This window comes from Amblyomma maculatum, chromosome 1 (assembly GCF_055883805.1).
Source record: "Amblyomma maculatum isolate TAMU_Amacu chromosome 1, ASM5588380v1, whole genome shotgun sequence".
Taxonomy (NCBI): domain Eukaryota; kingdom Metazoa; phylum Arthropoda; class Arachnida; order Ixodida; family Ixodidae; genus Amblyomma; species Amblyomma maculatum.
This window is the reverse complement of record NC_139344.1, coordinates 401,453,801-401,462,338: the sequence shown is the minus strand read 5'-3', so window position 1 is coordinate 401,462,338 and position 8,538 is coordinate 401,453,801.

Sequence of the window (8,538 nt, the reverse complement as noted above, 5' to 3'; positions counted from 1 at the left end):
ATTCAATGGATAACGTGTATTTTAATCCTGAAAACTCATTTCAAAGCTTGGATAATCTTATCACTTCAAGTTGTTTTCTTCCTTTTCATCGCTTCAATTACAATTTTACCATGACGGGCCGGGTCCGGGCTTTAAAATTCACAGGCCAGGCCTTAAATCCAAGCACCAGGTTGTGCCGGGCTCAGTCCAGTCTGAGTTGTGCCGAGATCGGGTTTGCAGCGTCAGGCCGCGCTCGGGCTAAACATTTCTGCCCGTGCACAAATTTAACAGGACCCCCCCCCCCCCCCCCCCCCATGGCCCAGCATGACTTTCTAAAGAAAACAGCACCAATACCTAGTCAATGAGTTCGCCATTTTTACTCAGCTGTCGTGTGTATGTGTGTCCCGCAAACATGTACAGTCTAGTCTTGCCTCAGTTCATCTCTGCCAACCACCTCCCTGCATGCAAGGAGCTAAAATGTTGATTTAGTTGCACTGACGTTAAGCTGGATGGAGAATGTTAATGAGGTAACATTAAGCCATTCAAAGATTAAAGAAGCTAACATTAAGTCGTAACCACGTGAACCAACAATCCTTTGCGATGCGTCGTGCTGTCACTAGGCTGACGCCGGTCGTTGCCGCTGGTGCACACAGCACAAACGGTGGGACTCAGCAACAGAGCGGCGCGATTTCAGCGTTTCTTTGTTATGGTGCCCCGTCGTTCGGTCTAGGGAAGTACAGCTAGGCTAATACTCCATTTCTAACTCTTAACAGCTTGAGTACAATATAACAAAGATGAAATTTTATTTAACACGTCGGATTTTGAACGGAAACACCACATTGATGTTTGGTGCACTCCTACGCATTGATGTAGACGCATTGCAAGCAGTGACTTCTTCCTGCTCCTTTCGGAAGTTAACAATATATAGCCACTCTATGGCCTTCATGTTTTCTTATTACCCTACCAATCAACTGACCCAATGTTTCGTATATGCATGGACGAAATGAAGCGATCGTCTGCAGGTGCTTCCTTCGTCCAAACTCGATGATAGGAAAACAAACTTACTCACTTGCAAAAAAAGCTAGAGTAGAAGTTGAATACCCCAAAGCCTTCTGTGACTGGCTTCCTCGCGATCTAAATCCGCGGAACATGCAAAATTTACTAAAAACCCGGAACCTGAGTTTCAGCAATGAGTGGCATTGGCTGGCGGCCCTCCACCCGCCGTGCAATGCTTTCGTGTGGCCTGTTGCCTCATGCGGTTACTGCTTATAGCAAGCATTTCAGTAGAATAATGTGATTGAATGCTCAAGTAGCCCTATTGGATTGACTCAGTGGTTATGGTGCTCGACTGCTGAACCCAAGGATGCAGGATCGAATTCCGGCTGCATTGGGCACTTTTCGAAGCTGGTGAATAGCAAGGCACCCCTGTGCTGTGCGATGCCTTGCATGTGAAAGAACCCTATAGTGTGTATAAATATATGGAGCATGCCACTACGGCATCTCTTATAGCCTTAGTCACTTTGTGATGTTAAACCATATAAACAAACACTGAAGTACTTTTTGAAAGCATCATAGTGTTGCAAAGTTTCATTATGGATCACTGTGAATCATTTTCTATCCTCCATATATACACATTTTATGTGTGCCCATTTTGTGTTTGCATATTCACTTGGGGTGGAACCTGTTCGTTTCGTTATTGGCTTGAGGTTAATTCATGACATGGATTCAAACCTGTGATATGCAATTTTCAGTTGCATCCTTTACATTGCATGAGTAATTATTTACCTATAATGGGAACCAATACAGCACATTCCTTTTTCCCATCTACTGTTTTCTGTCCATAATTATCGCCTTCTTACATCATAGAGGATTTGTAATCAGCTAAAACATTTTATACCTTATATAAATATACTCGTATTATGTTTGACTGCTTTTTATGCAGAGAAGTATTATTTGGGCAAGCTCAAGAAAAGTAAAGGAACAGCAGGACATGTCGGTAATATTTAAAACGAGAAGTAATTGTTTGTTATTTCCTTCACCTTTGATAACAATACGAATGTTTTAACTCTGACTTATGTCAAGATCTATTGGCTGTAAACATAGCGTGGGTAAAGTCTAAGAAATTTAGTATTGTATATAAAGAGTTCCTACAAAGGTAAGGCTGTATATTGTGCTATTGGGATCTATACTGCGAAAAAACTGCTTGGAAAGTATTTATAAAGACCTGCTTAAAGGTTATGAGACGCGCAAGGCGACTGCTGATTTTGGGTCTCCGTGGATGAAAAATATTGCGGTGAAGGGATAGTTTCTTGGTCATTTAACAGGAGCATTAAAACTTGTAACAAATTGTAACAAGACACGGCCTCTCCTTGTTTGCTCTAAGCCATAAGAGAGGGCCTAGGGGAATCTATAGCATAATATATTAACCAATTCTTTAACACTGTTAACCCAAATTGCGCTGAACTTAGCGCTAATTCGTTTCTTTTACTTGGGTTCAGTTTCCTATATGTGCAATACCGCACTTCTCCCACTCTGTCCCACATCGCAAGCTATTATGATCCTCTCCTCGCCTTGCCTTCGCCACAGCAGAGTAGCAGGTCAGACTTTAAACATGCCTGCCTGCCTGCCTGCCTGCCTGCCTGCCTGCCTGCCTGCCTGCCTGCCTGCCTGCCTGCCTGCCTGCCTGCCTGCCCGCCCGCCCGCCCGCCCGCCCGCCCGCCCGCCCGCCCGCCCGTTCGCCTGCCTTGCCTTGCCTTGCCTTGCCTGCCTGCCTGCCTGCCTGCCTTGCCTTGCCTTGCCTGCCTTGCCTTGCCTTGCCTTGCCTTGCCTGCCTGCCTGCCTGCCTGCCTGCCTGCCTGCCTTGCCTTGCCTTGCCTTGCCTTGCCTTGCCTTGCCTGCCTGCCTGCCTGCCTGCCTGCCTGCCTTGCCTTGCCTTGCCTTGCCTTGCCTTGCCTTGCCTGCTTGCCTGCCTGCCTGCCTGCCTGCTGCCTGCCTGCCTGATTATGGTGATGTTGATGATGATGGTGGTGGAGCTTCTTGCAGGTGTTGCATCTTTTTCCATATGCCGGCACTGCCGTTCTTCGTGCCGTCGGTTGTACTTCCAGCGATACGCAGTTCTGTCGAGTGAAACCTTATATTGTGGATCCATGTAGTAACGGCATGATGCCACTCTGAGAGACTGCGTCAATACTCCAATACTGAGCGTGCAATATGGATATGTGTAGGAATACTCCAGCTTCTGATGCCACAGACCTGAGGCGAACCTATCAAGTCCATAATGACCAGCTGCAGACGACAACAAAGAGTCTTTAAAAAACGTTGTAATCCACATTAGAGAGGCAAATTAGACGATAGGCTTCAAAATGTTTCAACTGATTAGTATTTTTGGCTTTTGAAATAAATACAGTGTGCCCAGAATAGAAAGTGGGAAGCAAGAAAGCCACATCATAATTTGATTGGAAACCTTCCATCAGAACAGGCGCTAGGCAAGAGGAGAATGTTTCATAGAATTCACTAGTAACACCATCTGGGCCAGGATATTTCTGGCTCAGTAGGCCTGAAATTGCTGATTTAATTTCGTCCAAAGTGATGGGTCTCTCCACGACACGCACTTCTCGTCGCAAAGTCGAGGAAAGTTTTCGAGTAAGGAATTATAATCGGAACATTCATTTGGATCTTCACAACTGCAAAACAGCTTTCAATAAGAGTCGACGACAGCCGTAATACCATTAGCATCGCTGTATGTGCAATCACCGTACTTAATTTCTAATATTTCCTTCTCAAGAGCAGTCTCTCTTTCATTCCTCAGGGGCCGACGAGAGGGTTGCTCGTCAAAAAACCTTCAGGACCTAACTCTTATCAAGGCCCTCTCGTATCTTTCCGCCGCAAATTGTTGAAGATGTAGTTTTATATTATTAATTTCAACGATATAGGCACCCAGGCTAGCCCTCTCTAGCTCATATAGCTCATATAGAGTGCGCCCAAGATAACGAAGGTGGTGTCTCTTCAGGAACGCGATGATCGCTGATGCTTCAATTGCCAAATTTTAGCCTTCTGTTTAAACAAGTTCCACTTTTGAAAAACGGAGAGCTCAGGGCATGCCCATATGTATTTCACACAAGTATGTATAGCACGCTGAAACATTTCATCTGAGTGCAGACAGTTATTCTTCTTCGAGAGCTTCCATTGCGGGTGAAGTACGGGCCCACTGTACCTCCCTATCTGAAGAGACACCATACAGTGATCACTGAAGAAGATGGAACGCACCAAGTAATCAAATACAATAGCTAACATGTCTACGGAAATGTAAACTCTGTCAAAGCGGGCATTAAAGAAAAACTGAAAATGGGTGAAATGAATACTGTCGAATTTTTCTTGCCTCACATGTGCAAGAATAAATTCACAAGCCATATTCGTAAATAATGCAGCACTAGCGTCATTTCTCTTGCATAATGCCGCTAACTGGCAGCCTAACAAATGCTTTTGCACGCTATGTCACAGCCGCATTTATGTTATTGGCTCTTCATGTTTCCAAGTATACAGGCCATTGCTGCCGCTCTAACAAATACATCTTCTTGTATTGGAGCTTCCTGCCTCCTCTCACGACTTGCAACTAACGTTCAAGATGCCTATACCCAATAATTGTAAACTGGAATAATTTTACCATGTGAAGGTTCACAGCGCTAGAAATTTAAACAGCGCTGGCTGTTCATGCTCTGGTATCGCGGAAATAATTTCCGCTAAATACGCAGCACGACCGCAACCCTCGAAGAAAAAATTGTGCTACGAAGCTTCAAAACCGGCAAGAGGAGAAGCTAGAGCCCTATTTTACTTGAAACTAAATCGTATTTCTATTTAAATACTTCGGAAAGCGTTGCGATGACTGAGGGCTTGGCTGGTTCATATTTAGAGTAAGAAGAAGGCACAAAAACTTTAGAAAGACGTATTGTTTTATACATCAAAAGTGCTATGTGTTCTTTTTCTCATTTGAACTTCGTAGTGAACTACTATTTTCGTCGTTTGATTTCTTTCGTGCTGCTGTGTATACTGAGCCGCGGTGCGAGTACGTTCCCAAATGCGTAGGCCCTGTTTGGAGGCTTTGATTCAGGCTTTAGTGGACATTTTGGCAGGGACCGTGTGTTAGAGTGCCATCAGGAACAGCTGTGAAGTTTGTTATGCGTGGTGGCCCAGATTATTCAATTCCCTGTACGGTGGTAGGTTGATCGTCAGTGTGCCTTGATATGATCAGAGCTCCGTCTGTGAGGCCGCGCTGGTCCATTCTCTAATGTTTCGGTGCGCGCGCCGCAGAAAACGACGGTGGAATGCTCTCCAAGCTCCGAGAACGCGACGCGAGCGATTACGTAATCCCTCCCACCGCGCTGCACTTCCTCGCCCTCGTCGTTATGCGTGGAGTCACGCGTGCATTCCTCCACAGGGTCCCAGCCCTCCTCCTCGCTTCGGGCGGGAGGGCCGCGTGAGCTGACCACGTTCGAGAAAATTCGAGGCCGCTCCAGAAGGCCAAGGGGGGAAGGCACAGTTTTGGCAGCGCTAAGCTGTTTTCCGTTCCTCCTCCGTGCCTAGAAAGTTCGGCGCTGGCTATTTAAGAGCGCGCCGCGCAGTCACCGACAGTTCTGGTTCTGATTCTCAGTTTGGTTTGATTCTCGCTCGGAGAAGACAGCGTAGCAGGCAGGCCCCGACTGAGAAGTCGCAAAAAGAACAATGCGCTCGTTTTGCTGTTAGTTATTCGCTCAGTCTCTTTGTTAAAATGTGTTGCCTCTCTGTCTCGTGCAAATAAGTTTTCTGTATCTTGTGTTTGTGTCGTATAAAGTTAGGTTTCGTTTTGTTACTGAAAGTTCGTCGTCCTGCGTCTCATTGTGTGGCTGTGTGTGAACTGCACGTTGCCTGCCGAATCGAGGAGCACCTTGCAGAGGTGCGGAAAATTTAAAGAAGAACGAGAAGAACCTCTAACGTTTACTCCGTCGATCGTGGTAGAAGAAAATAGCGTAGGAGACAGTACAAGGAAGTAGACACAACAAGAGCACTGTTTTCTTTCCTGCGCTATTTTCTCCAACCATGATCAGTCACCAACTCGCCCAGCAACGCGCGCTCGAAACGACCTAAAGAATCGTGGAAACTTTCAAAAACAGAAGACACCGCCTCTCTATTCTATTCAGGTGCGCAACGACTTGGAAACAAAACGCGCTTTTGCTCCATCTTTCATATTCACCTTATTTCCCGCCTCTCAGTTCCCGGACTTCTGAATATTTTCAAAAGAATATTGGGACCAGAGCGGCCCCGACGCACACAGTGCTCTTCCCAGTCCATTGTGGTACCAGCGACCCACCTAGCGTCAAAATGCTAATTCTAGCATCTTTCTCCGGTGCACCAGTACAACCAGTGTCTTCCCGACACTGCTCCAGTGAATCTCGCAGGCCTCCGGCGTCTCCAGCAAAACCAATCACGAAACCAGCGCAAAAACTCCACTTGGTTAACACCGGATGACGCTGGAAGCTGCTAGTTTTTGCAATAGAGAAACTTCATAATTACGCAAGACATCTTCAGTTTAATGCTGCAATATTGCGCGAACGCAAGGTTTTTCGAATTTTTGCCACGAAGCTGAAAGGTGAAATATTTAGTGCTGATTTTGTTTAGATATGTGACTCTTTCCAAATCAATTCAGGAAGTTGATTTTTAACACTCTTTACGTACGGGCACTAAGTCAGTCGAGCAGCAGGTAATTTCCTTCCAAGTATTCAAGAGGTCAACTGCTTTCAGGGATGTTCCCAAGTGCTACCGAATTAATCAAAGCGTGTGAAATTCTTGTTTAAAAAAATGAGCCTATGGCTTTTTATATTTAATGAAGATTCTTTTCTGCAAACAATCTAATAGGGAAGCCAGCACCTGCTGTGAAATTTGCGAGGCAATTCGGGGCAAGCATTGGCACTTCTCTGTGTTGAGCTGTGAACTCCTTAATATTAAGTTTTGGACGAAATGGAAGACACGCAGCGCGAGCATTACACTGCGGGTTCTCTTCCTGCATATACGCTCCAGCAATCACATTTCGCCCGAAGCGTATACAGCTCATCTGGACCGGAAGGCGTCATGGTCCCCGTCGTCCCCAATCGAATTAAGGCAATGGCATTGTAGAAAATGTGCACGTGATATCAAAACTGTTACCTAACCACACTTTGCTGAGCGTTCACTTGGTGTCAAATGCTTTCTCTTCCTATTTACCTTCCATCAAGTCCAGTCGCAGGTTAATATGCGATGGGGATCCGAAGTGATGACGTATGCAACTCTGACACGTGTAGGTGTGCGACAGGAAAACAGGTAATGCGACTTCTTTCCCCTTAAAAACCAAACTAAACAAAAACATATAAATATTCTTGCTATAACAACGGGGTTAAATTAGCTTGGATAGACTGCACTTCAATTTTTCCGCGAAAGGAACATAAGCAACAAAAAGTATTCATTGAATTAAAAAGGCGTTTTACTCGAAGATTGCTCAGCTTGAAACTGCTAATCAGTCAGTTATTTACACCTCTTTCATGCATAAATTTACACCTCTTTTATTTCGCACGTATTATTCACCATACAGTCGTAGTCTCTCCATGTCTATGGATGACCTTCGGACAAAAATATCTATAAAGCCACGCTCTATCTAAGGGGTACGAGGTACCTGCGTACCTCTTGGGTAAAGAAATCTCTAAAAGAGGGGATACTTAATCATCGCTCAAGGTTTAGGAACATCCGGGTTATATCTCACCCACCAATATGAATGTACAATTCAGAGTTGACAGCGCCTGCTATGATATTAGGCCTCGGTAGAGCCCAAACGGGCAATGTCGGTCTCAACGTCTGTAGAGCGGTAAACAGCATATAAGACAGAGTATAGTTGCACTGAAAAACTACATCGTTCTAACTAAATTAGATTCTTCTAGAATTTGATCAATCAATGCACTAAAGATATGTTATGCACTCTGCTGAACGCCTTGTTTTAGCACTCTTAATGCCAAGTTGCTCTCCCGCGACACTGCTGGTAAGATTTTATTTTACTTTAGAGCGTTGAGAAAATGGCTCCCATAAGGCCATAATGACACGAAACTGTTATGTTGGTGTATTTGTGATAAAGAAACGCACGCTTTAATCACTTAGAGGGTGGTGGATTGCACCAACACATAACCAGAGCGACACTGTAAGAAGTTAAGATTTTTTCTCATGCACTATCTTTTAGGTTTTTTTCTCACATGTAAACTGACCGCAGCTATGACAGGCGGGCGTGCCGCTTATCTCACCACACAGCACGCTTGTTGCTATCGTCGCTGTTGATTCGTTCAGTTCTTAGTAAGTCCAGATTAAACTCATAATATGTCGTTTCGAAATATTTCGCTTTCTGACTCCCTGAGAGCGTCACCATATCATGATGCTAGGTTCATATGAAATGAGCCGCTCGCATTACTTATGAACGAATAGTTTTAGGAGCACAAGAAAAATAGAGAATGTCTTTCATAAGGGAGTAAAATGTAATGACGATATTTTGCAGCTATTTACAGACCCTTG